Source organism: Amblyomma americanum, chromosome 11 (assembly GCF_052857255.1).
Source record: "Amblyomma americanum isolate KBUSLIRL-KWMA chromosome 11, ASM5285725v1, whole genome shotgun sequence".
Taxonomy (NCBI): domain Eukaryota; kingdom Metazoa; phylum Arthropoda; class Arachnida; order Ixodida; family Ixodidae; genus Amblyomma; species Amblyomma americanum.
The window spans coordinates 13,083,936-13,096,301 of record NC_135507.1 but is presented as its reverse complement, the minus strand read 5'-3'; positions in this window follow the sequence as shown (position 1 = coordinate 13,096,301).

Sequence of the window (12,366 nt, the reverse complement as noted above, 5' to 3'; positions counted from 1 at the left end):
GTCGGCAGAACTTTGGTGCTCAAAAACGTTATTGGTGAAGGAGCATTCGTATTGGAGAGCTTATATTCTTGCCGGTGTCACGGTATCCTCTTGGGATCTGTAGTGTCATTTCTGCCACCGATCTCTTCGAGCGTTGGTACAATTTGAGTGCACAAATATGATTTACACATATTTTGTTCCATTTCTAACTTTGGAGAGTGCACGTGCGCAATTTTTTTAATACTAGTAGTAAGAGTGAGCCTCAGGATGAGTTCAGGCAATTGATTTAGTTCAGACGATGAAGACCCTAACAAACCAGCCCAGGACATCAGCTGCTCCTTGCTAGGAATCTTCGCTTTCTGACTGTGTGTGTGTGTGGGGGGTCTTTCGGTTTATTAATTTTCGTGGCGACTAAGAATTCAACCAGATGTTTGCAGCATTGTTATCATTATTTCCTGTACTTGTATATTATGTGTCCATGATTTGCTGCCGCCATCTCTTCAGTGCCTGCCATTTTTCCAGGAAAAAGATCCTGCGTCCCAAGTTGGCGGTTTTCAGTGAAACCGAGGGTTAGTGCACTGAAGCAATATAATTGGAGTGAACGCGAATTATGGCGTATCCCAAATAGCAATTCGGAACATAGTCCTGAATCCGCGGTGGAGCGCAAAATTCTCGGTCGACAAGAACTGGGGATTTAAATCCAAACTGCCCATTGAAACGCGCTTTTCGGTTAGTGGAGCGCAAAGTGCTCCGGGTCGCCAATTGGAGTACTCCATTAGTATCTTTGGATGTTTATTCCAAGAAAAAGAACCTGGTGCTAAATCCGGTGCCCCATAAAAATAAACCACAACATAGTTACGAGTTCCTAACACGAATGGCCCAGCGTTGATTGCGCAAAAATGGAGACGTATTAGAATTGATACGTTAGGGTGAATGCTGAAACCACTAGGCCATCACTGAAGTCAAGGATTCGCGGGAAAATTTTTTGAATATTTTAATATTGTAAGGTACTGTTATGGAAATATTTAAAATAATGGTACACTCTTCCGATGTGTAGCAAATATTTCTTTTAAATGTTGTTCATCGCTCGCATCGCATGGTTAAGACTGCCATAGAAAACCAACGAGGAAAGTTTTTGACGTTCGCATAAAAGTTAATAGCAAAAATAATGTGAGCCTGCCGAGGGCAGATGTGCGGGTGTATTGACTCTTATATTGAAATATTGCGGTATATGAAAAATAGCTGCCATAAACTACTTCCCGTTGAAGTATGCGTTCGTCGAGGATTTCTGGGCATGTATGGAGTTGATATGTTAGGGTGCATGCTGTAACTGCTAGGCCATCACTGCGATGGCCTGGTGGTTACATTCCCTCTAACGTATCAAGTATCAATTCCGCATAGCGACCTTTTCAAATCCGTACGGGAGTGTATTGAGTATAATGGGGCCATTGCATTTCAGAACTCAGCTGGACTTAGTGTCGACAACTTTTTATCACTACTAGAATTTTACCTTACGTCTACGTTTGTTTTCTTTGAAACAGAAATGTACTTGCAGAGAAGAGGCATTTGCATCGGCTCCTGTGTTGCCCCGGCGTTGTGTAATATATTTTTATCAACTATTGACCGTGCTTTAGCTTCTTCCCTTGACAGTGGCCCAGTCCTGCGAATTTTTAGATACGTGGATGACTTCTTGGTGATACTAAAAACTACTAACTCTGCACTGACGCTCCCCAGCACAGTGGAAAGAATCCTTTCCGCTTTTAGATAACAAGGAAAAGTACTGGCTTTTACTCACAAACTACCAGACAACAACAGCTTGCAGTTTTTAGATATTAATATCAAGTTTTCAGATGGGCGAGTGTGTTGGATGTATTCCCCCCGAGCAAAAAAGGAACTGCTTCCGTACTTATCAGCGCACTCAAAGAAAGTAAAAAGGGCTATCGCTTCTCTTTGCCTCGAGTCTGCATTGCTTAAGTCCTGTGCTCACATGGCTCAAGCTAGCTTCAACCATCAGATCGAAAGGCTTCAAATGGCTGGCTTCCCGTGTTCTGTCGTTGGCAGCGTAGCAGAGACCCTCCTTCAAAAAATGAAAGGCAAGAAGAAAAAATCTCTTGCTAAGCAGGGATCAAGAAGACCACAAGTGGTCCCCTATATACACCGAGTGGCGCACAGTTTGAAGAAGGTTGCTGGCCGGTTCGACGTCCCTGTCATTTACTCCGCGCCCAAAAAGCTGAGCGGGTTATGCTCGCGGATCGGCCAGAAGAAGAAAGCCCTGTGCAAAAAGAGGCACGGCAAGCAATTCGTATCCTGTGCTGTCGGAGTGGTTTATGAAATCCCACTGACGTGTGGAAGGGTCTATATAGGCCAGACGGGTCGCTGCATTAACGACAGGGCACGGGAGCATGAGAAAACGCTAGAAAGCGGAGGCGGGTCAAATTTGCCTCCCCACTGTAGAGACTGCAAGTGTGAGCCGGGGCTTAACAGAATAAGTATTCTGGGCAGGAGTCGCGATCAGGTGGCGCGTGAAATACTTGAGGCCTTTATGATAAAAAAGAAAGGAAGCACATGTGTCAGCGACGCCTCGGTATTCCTCCGTAGGAATGAAGTTTCCTTCCTAGACAGTTTTTTGTGATGTCATGTTCTGTGCTACTTTTCAGCGTAGCATTTCTAGCCGCCGTCTGCTGTTTGTTTAGGTGGGTTGTTAAAAATTTTTTATTGGTTTTATCTTTTCTTTTTCTGACTGCTTTTGCTTCATATGTTTTACTCTGCTTTTGCTACGATTGTTATTGGTTTTTTACTTTCTATATATTGTTTTTTGGTTTCTGACTGCTTTTGCTTCTCCTGTATGACTGCTGTTGCTACGGTTGTTTGACACTGCTTTTGCTAAGAGATGGCCTTTTTTCCGTTTTTAATTCCTTTGTTCTGTTAGTCTAATCTGTTAACCTGATGTAGCGGCTTTTCATACCACGTGCTGGGTTCGAAGTGGTAATGGGATGAGTATCATGCTTGAGCGGAACTTTTTAAATATGCCACTTTTTCTTAGAATAAACAGTTGGTAGTGTGCGCATGTGGTGTCTCTTTCTTGTCTGTGTCCTGATTTGCGCAGCCGTTCATGTCATCAAGTTCCAATATGTCTCCATATCTCCGTGATCACCAGCCAGCTAACGCTGAACCGTTCTAGTTATACACTCATAACCGTCTTGTGATTTCATTTTACTAGGCACCGGCTTCAGCATAAGGGTGCTTTCTTGGAATAAGCATCTGGAGGCGCTAATGGCGTACTTCAAATGGCGATCTGGCCTAGCGGGTAGTGCATCCGTCTGGTATGCGGGAGGTGCTTGTCTCGGGGCAGTTTTTAGGTTGGGTGCCCGACGGTGGGCTTGCGGTCGCTGGCGCCAACGAGACAAAGCTCAGGAAAGAGATAAGAACAGCTAACGCTCGGAAAGGTTGCAAATGCAGCGGTACGCCTCAACCGTATACTCTGGGGATGCAAGGACCCCCCCCCCCCCTCTAGAATTATGGGAAATCCTGCTTTCAGACGACTGGGAGACCCTGCTGCGCAGCTCGTACCCGGACATAAAAGAACAGATCCTCAAGCGCGCCTACACTCTTAATATTGGTTCCACACAAACTCCATCGGTTCCAGGTAAGTTCCACTTATATCTGTTCCAATTATTTGATCTGGAACGATGCTATTTTTAAGTTGCTCTATGAGGAACGGCAACTTCAATTGCATCCTATTTGTGCTTTTTAACTGAAACGAGCTGGCTTTAAGTGGAACAGCCAGCCATGTTCTAAAATTTTGTCCCGTTCCACTTAATGCAAACCTGTTACAGTAAAACCTGATGGCGTTCCAGATAAAATTATGGTCACTGTGGTACTGAAAAAGTTTACTTCTATCATATAGCGCACTGTAGAGATTCTATTCCTCACTTTGTCTTAATGGGCGCTGGTACTTCTGTTACATGCTTCACATACAGCCAAGATTAATATGCGATTTGGTGAGCTTGCAAGACACTTTATGCAAAACAGCGATGTTGCAAAGTAGATGAAAGAGCGAGACATACAGACGTCTCTCGTTTGTTACTTTCTAGGCCTGGATTTGTCGCGTTAGGTTCTTGCAGTTCCGTGCACTGATGTCTTTAGTGTCTCGCACTCATTGGGCAACAAATTTTTGACAGGAATTTTGTAATTTTTTATTTGGATGCAGCAAAGTGCGCACATATATATATAGCGCAGTTCTTTTTTGCTCTCGTATCTGTTTCGTTAATGTTCCTCCTGTGTAGTTTCCTGTGGAAAAAGTCTAAATTAAACTCCTGCCAACGCAGTTGGCCATGAAAAGGAAAAAAAATCGTTAACTGAGAGAAAGAGGAGCCGAGAATCCCCTTCCAACGCTGAGATTCCAGCGAATAACCACACTACGCTGCTCTAATAGCGCCTGGGCCCACAGAAAGCCTCGATTTCAAAGCCGAACGAAGCAATGTGGCTACATAGAGCGCAACAACGAAGTTTTTTGTGGTTTTGCTGGTCCGGAAGCGCTGCTTAAACCTGACGCCAACATTTCCAGCGTCATGCCAAGCCGCTCAGGCCTTCACGCGAGCAGCGCGCATAAACCAACGACGACGACACCGCGAGTGACGTTTCACTTAGATATACGTTGGCACCGCCAGCGCCGCCAGACTCTGCAGGCTTGAAAACGGGCTTATTGCGGCAGCTCGCGACTGAAGCGTCGCAAGTTACTACCACTGGCTCTACGGCAGCTACTGCGGTTGTCTCTCTTAGCGGCAGCTAAGGCGAATGTGGAGCGCCACGCTGAAAAACATCTTTCAAGCGGCGGAGCACAGAGGGCACACTGTTATGGAAATTTGATTCCGTCAGTGAGATGCGAAAGGCTTACACGCACTGTGTCAAGTTTGTGTCACCGTTTCCTGAAACGTGCGGACAGCCTCAAGTTCATGGGAGAGTGCTTAGGTATGTGCTGACTACTTAAAACGTAGCGCTTTCTGTCTGCGACCGTCGGGGCTGATCACAACACGATACTTTCGTTTTCCAAACAATGTGCGAACCAAGCCACCTCTCAGACATTGTGATATGCTTTGGGTTGTTGGCCTGGACTTCGTTACATACTTGCGGTCACTTTTGTTTACGTATTGCCATGGCCAGCAGATATAAAGGGCAGTTTTAGCAGTTTCTGGTGTTCGCAAACAAGCGAACGCCTGTAGCGTGTGTGCGGCGCTTTCCACGCGCAGGCAGATACTGCGTGTTAGTGCCGTTTACAGACTGAGAAAAAAGCTCGTCGTAATTTTGAGGAAAGCTCTGGGTTGACGATAAACAACAACAACAACTACAACCAAAAGAAGTCACCCTGGATTTACTCTTGTTAATTTTTTTCCCGCCAAGGTAACGTCAAATGACATTTGGGCTTTCGCTTCCATGTGAGCACAAGTAAAGCGGCGTTGTTTTATGATTACGGCGTGTCGTGTGGCTCAGTCGAAAAAGAGGGCCCATAGCGGCGTTTACATAAATTCTGCGGAGTTGGGTTCAGTGTGTCTGTCGGTTAGGCAATGATCGTGAGCTTGCAAAAAACAGTGAGTCAGGCATAAATCGGGTAGCCGTATAGGTGGAGTTTATTCGCTAGGAAGAGTAAATCAGCCCGCTGGGCCTAGACGGCAATTTGCACGTGCCCTAAAGATACGCATTCGCGCTGGGCGAAGCCGCGCGTCAGCATCCACTTAGTGCCCATACGCGCGCCGTCCCCTGTTCCGAATGCATCGCTTCGTCACCAGCGTCATCTTGCGGCCCGAAAAGGGTGAATCCATTTCGCGCACCAAGGGGTGATCGTCTGTAAGCATCTGCTCTGCCCCCCTTGGGATTGGTGCGACAAACAGCCAACACGATGAGCCGGCAAGCTTGCGCGCTTCCTGGAGCCGCCACTCCGATAAGGCGCGGGCAATCTAGATTTCTTTTTGGATTTTACCGGCAGCTCGCTGCTGCGGGTTGTCGGAGTGTTGCTTCGCGCATCAAGCCGATTCGAGCACCGCTGCAACAACATTTCCAGATGACCACTGCTGGCAGGAATGATTTATGGTTTATGGTGGTTTAACGTTTCAAAGCGACTCAGGCTATGAGGGACGCCGTAGTGGAGGGCTCTGGAAGCTTCTACCACCTGCGGACCTTTAACGTGCACTGACATCGCGCAGTGCAGGGGCCTCTATAATTTCGCCTTCATCGAAATTCGGCCGCCGCGGCCGGGATCGAAACCGCGTCTTTCGGTCAGCAGCCGAGCGCCATAACTACCGCGGCGACCCCTGGCGGGAATGAACACGGCGTTACAGAAGTGTGCTGCCGCCGAGGATACGTTTTGGCGCTCGCTCGCGCAACCTGGGCACTCCCGTCCCCGACAGTGAATGTAACGAGTAATTATCTCCCGCTTGAACAGGCAAATTCTCTTTCGCTGTGATGTTTCAGTGACTAAAGCAAGTGCCCAGACAGGTTTGAGAAGACCCATTGCTTGTACTATCTTAACCCAAATCCATTTTAATCCATTTGGTGTCGAATTGGGTCCATCGAATTCCAGTTACAAGCTGTCAGAATTTAAATGTAGTTTTTAACTGGTTACATAGTACTAAAGCACAACTTTACACCTGGCATCTGGTTTGATATATTCTTGCTGTCTTCTGTTTGTATTAGTTGATGAGTAATATCGTTATTTTGAGTGTCTGTTAATTTTTAAAAAACGTCTTTATATCTGACTGCAGTCCTTTATACAAACTAAAGGGATGTTGCAAAACACTATACTTGCAAGCAAAATATCTATGAGGCACAATGGCTTGCTCGACAGTGTCAGAAGACCACTGGACAGCTAAAAAGTACAAACACTGCCAAAGAAAAAGGGGAACCTCTTTCCATGATACAAGCATTTGTTAAAGATGGTCTGCCAGCTTTCACTGTTGGCTCCATTGTCAGCTCAATAAAGTTTTGCATGTATGAATATGTGCGACTTGCTCTCAATCACGCGATGATGATAAAGGTCACGTCTGATGGTGTTGCGTTTTAAAAGGCCAACAAAGTTATTTTATGTTGACACCAGACCTTTTTTTGTGCGCAATGTCTTGGCACTTCAAAACGGTGACACTCATCTGAACTGCTGTGTTGTACGGGAGACTCGGCATGAGACAACTGTCACTAAAGAAAATTTCTTGCTTCCTTGGCTCGTGTGGGTTTACTCGAATGGAAATGACTTGCGCTGCTTCTGCCGCTATTATACAGAGGCTCCATGAAGGTGGAGTGTTGTCGAGAAGCAAATTTTTTTCGGACTTGCACTGCGACATGACATTTTTGCCTGGTAAGCAATGAAGAAATTGCTGTCAATTCATTCACATCTGAATGAAACTGTCCTTGTTTATAAAGTGGCTGTGAACTTGTAGACTTTCAGAAGACATCGATGCTAAGCAATAAAGCTTATGTGAAAGAAGGAATTTTTGAATCCGACCGGGGCGGCTGCGTTTTTATGGAGGAAAAACGTTAAGGCGCCCGTGTGCTGTGCGATGTCAGTGCACGTGTAAGATCCCCAGGTGGTCGAAAATATTCCGGAGCCCTCCATTACGCCACCTCTCTCTTCCTTTCTTCTTCCACTTCCTCCCTTATCCCTTACCATACGGCGCGGTTCTGGTGTACAACGATATGTGATACCGATACTGCGCCATTTCCTTTCCCCCAAAACCAATTATTATTATTATTATTATTATGATTATAAAGAAGGAACTATACGCTCATTCATTCCGAGCACCTCTTAAGTGCAGTATATATAATTTGCAGGTGCTAAGGATGTAGAAGCATCATTCTCTACGCAGACATCATTCCTCATATTTTTGCTTCGACTGTAACCATAATAATGAGTGCATTTAAAACACGCATTGTGGGAATGCGAAATCGGCAGCAGAGTTGGGCGTCTCTGTTATGCAGCGGCGTCAAGCAGTGAAGCCATTGAAAAGGTCGAGATTCGTTAACTTTTTGTATATGGAACGCGGTTCCACATAATACCTTCTGGAATGTAGGCGGAGCTTTTTAAGGTGCGTGGAACATTTCCCATTGAATGAACTTGTGTTCCACATGCCTTGTTATTTTTTCCTCCAACGCATTTCAAATTACATAAGTGCAACGCTTAATAAAGTTCAACTGAAGTTCTAGTTACTACCTGGAACTTAGGTGAAAGAATGTTGAGTGAAATATTAGGTCGCCAGTAGGCTTGACCTGCTGGCCATCTAGTTGGGCAATGTAACCTGGCTCTGCATAACTATCCGGCAAATTAAATGTTTCTTGTCTCTGTCCTTCACGGAGTGGTTGAGAAGAGACAGTTACACCCGCCGCGGTGGCTAGGTTGTTAGGGCGCTCGGCCACTGATCCGGAGTACCGGGTTCGAACCCGACCGAGGCGGCCGCGTTTCGATAGAGGCGAAGCGCTAAGGCGCCCGTGTGCTGTGCGATGTCAGTGCACGTTAAAGATCCCCAGGTGGTCGAAATTATTCCGGAGCCCTCCACTACGGCACCTCTTCCCTTCTTGCTTCGCTCCCTTCCCTCACCGCGCTGTTGAGGTGCCCACCGAGATGTGAGACAATTACTGCGCCATTTTCTTTCGTAAAATATTAGACAAATGCCCGCCGTGGTGGCTCAGTGGTTAGAGCGCTCGGCAACTGATCCATAGAGGCGAAGCGCTAAGGCGCCCTTGTGCTGTGCGATGTCAGTGCACGCTAAAGATCCCCAGGTGGTCGAAATTATTCCGAAGCCCTCCACTACGGCACCTCTTCCCTTCTTGTTTCGCTCCCTTCCCTCACCGCGCTGTTGAGGTGCCCACCGAGATGTGAGACAATTACTGCGCCGTTTCCTGTCATAAAAAAATTAGACAAATGCCCGCCGTGGTGGCTCAGTGGTTAGGGCGCTCGGCCACTGATCCGGAGTACCGTGTTCGAATCCGACCGAGGCGGCCGCGTTTTGATAGAGGCGAAGCGCTAAGGCGCCCGTGTGCTGTGCGATGTCAGTGCACGTTAAAGATCCCCAGGTGGTCGAAATTATTCCGGAGCCCTCCACTACGGCACCTCTTGCCTTCTTGTTTCGCTCCCTTCCCTCACCGCGCTGTTGAGGTGCCCACCGAGATGTGAGACAATTACTGCGCCGTTTTCTTTCGTAAAATATTAGACAAATGCCCGCCGTGGTGGCTCAGTGGTTAGAGCGCTCGGCAACTGATCCGGAGTACCGGGTTCGAACCCGACCGAGGCGGCCGCGTTTCGATAGAGGCGAAGCGCTGAGGCGCCCGTGTGCTGTGCGATGTCAGTGCACGTTAAAGATCCCCAGGTGGTCGAAATTATTAAGGAGCCCTCCACTACGGCACCTCTTGCCTTCTTGTTTCGCTCCCTTCCCTCACCGCGCTGTTGAGGTGCCCACCGAGATGTGAGACAATTACTGCGCCGTTTCCTTTCATAAAAAAATTAGACAAATGCCCGCCGTGGTGGCTCAGTGTTTAGGGCGCTCGGCCACTGATCCGGAGTACCGTGTTCGAATCCGACCGAGGCGGCCGCGTTTTGATAGAGGCGAAGCGCTAAGGCGCCCGTGTGCTGTGCGATGTCAGTGCACGTTAAAGATCGCCAGGTGGTCAAGCTACCCTCAACCATGTACTCTGGAAATGCAAGGAGGACACCCCACCTCCATAATTACGGCAACTCCTGCTTCCAGACGACTGGGAGACCCTGCTGCGCAGCTCGGACCCGGCCATACAAGACCGGATCCTCAAGCGTGTCTACGATGTCGCTAGTAGGCTAAACCTGCTGCACATCTAGGCAATATAACCCGGCCATATATAACTTTCCGGCAAAATAAAGGTTTCTTCTCTCTCGCTCTCCGCTGATACTGAGGAAAGGAAAGACGCATAACTCACTCCCTGCGTCAGTGGACACCTCAGTCGTGCTTCGAGGCACGTGACGGTTGTGTCCACGTGCAAGAAACCGGGCTTTCGTACAATATTTCCCAGTTAGCAGTGCTAAACGGCTAGTCATTTTTTTTTTAAATCCCACTGGTTATCTTTCAGTCTCCGGATGTGTACTTTTTTCTGGCTCCCCTAAATATAAGCTTCATCCGTTGCTGCTGCTAGAAAGGCGCGCACTGCGTCTCTGCCTAGGTCTCCTTCAATAAGTTTCCACCGCAGTTCTGTACTTGGAGGCTCGTATTCCCGACATTAACTCCCGTTTTCACCTATTAGCTGTCAGGACTTTTTTGTGAGCATTTGAGTCTGCTCCTGGTGTGGCTCCTCCTATTTTCGTCTCCCACCCAGCCTTTCTCACTCCTCATTGGCCAAGGTTCCGCCTACCCCAGGTTGTATTTACTCAGAATCTGTTATCCAATATTGGTGTGGATCTCAATTTTGTATGCAGACTTGGTTGGGCAGCGTCCCCTGTTGATATTACTTTTGACTTCAGTTTCCCACCTAATGCGAAGCATCTGCCTGCAAGGATATTAACTGGAATCCACTTGGATCACCTTGCCCAGTACCCGCAACATACTGTAATTGCTACAGATGCAGTTTATGGCTCTGGGGCTATCCGCTTTGGCAATTCCCACAACTGTTTCTCTGGCGATATTCTTCTCAGATTGTCTCTATGTTTTGCTAGCGCTGGAGTTCACACGAGAAACTTTTTGAGACGCTCACTAAACTTTTTTCTTCCTGGATGGGTTAAAGAGGTGCACTTCGTTTGGATACCAGGCCACTGCGTTATCGTACAAAATGAAGCAGCAGACTTTTTGGCAAAAGCAGCTCTAAATGCACCAGTTGCCAGTAACGTCCCTAATCTTGCTCTTTTTGGAATGACTCGATTTCAGCGTTTTCAGTTTATAACCGCCGCATGCAACGATCCCTTACTCTCTACTGTTGACTACCAACATCTCATGTACCCATGGAAGACTCGTGCGTGTAAAACCCGGCAGTGTGAGGTAACGATGACAATCATGCGGTGCAGGATTCCCCGTTTAAATCTGTACTTATGTAGGTACGGGATCAGTCCCACAAACCTCTGTGCGGCTTGTGGTGAAGTAGAGACATTGGAGTATTTCTTACTCTCTTGCCGGAGGTCTGCACACCAGAGGAGAACACACCTAGAAATTCCCATTACAAAATTGGGTCTCACCTTGTCGGTTCCTCTCTTCTCTTTCGGCGCGAGCGCCATGGGTTTTGCATTGCATCAAGTTTGCGAATACCTCCACAATTATATAACAGCTACCGGCAGATTCCCTTGCTAATTGTTTCGAAAATTTCCGCGTTCAAAAAAGCATTTGGGTATTTTCATATCTTTCATTATTTAATTCTCACATATTCTCTCCCGATATTTTGTTTTTTTCTTTTTCATTTAAATTACTCTGAAATTTCACCCAAGGCACAATCTTTAGCTTGACTCCAGTTTTTCCTATTTTATGGGGTCTCCCCATTGAACTCTGGCCAATCCCCCGTCGCGTGTATGTGCCATGTGGCCAAAGCAACAACAACAACAACAATTTGGAATGCCTCAGACTCGAGGAAGCCGCTGTCGACGCCGGATGCTGCCGCTCGTTCCAGAGGAACCAAGAACGCGCAGCCACCTGTCGAGCCAATTAAGGAGGAATATCTGCCACAGGGAGCTCTGCATCGTCTGCGGAAATCGGTCTGCCTGCCGGAGACTATTCCCCGACAATCGGCCTATTGGGAATCCTCGCCCATGACTCCCTTTCGCTGACCCCAACGGTAAGCGATGTTCTCGTTGGTTACGGTTTCATCCTGCTTGTTAGACGTTTAATTTCGTACTAGGGAACGACTTTCAGGGCGCCGGTGCAGACAGACAGAAAAACTTTATTTCGCACGTGAGTTTTAGACCCTGCTGGGTCCCTGGGCCACTTCGCGGTCCCGCACTGCATCAAGTAGTTAAAATCAAAAGGCTTGGAGGGACGGTTTCCAGACTAGTGCACCGCCGTCACCTCATTTACGTAGTCGCAGGTAATTTTTTTGGCGCATTAATTTGTGTGCGTTGTCGCATAACTGCCTCTGCCAATCGTGCTGCTTTTGTCTTGTGCGCAGTTTTTGTTTGTACAGGAATCTGCACCACGTTTGAGCGCGTCTTTCTTGTCTTGAGCACGTCTTCCTTGCGAGCTGCAGCACTAGCAGAGCAAGCATTGCGTTCTTCTACATCTGGTGGTGGTAGTGGTTTTATTAAAAATAATAATAATAATAATAATAGTAAAAAGGAAGGAAAAGATTTTTGCTAGCCCCGGCATCTGCCATCGATACTGAAGCACCTGAGCTGGGGCAGCGGAAATAAAGGACAGCAGGCAGAATGGAGAAATGAAATTAAAGAGGTGAGGGGACAGGAAG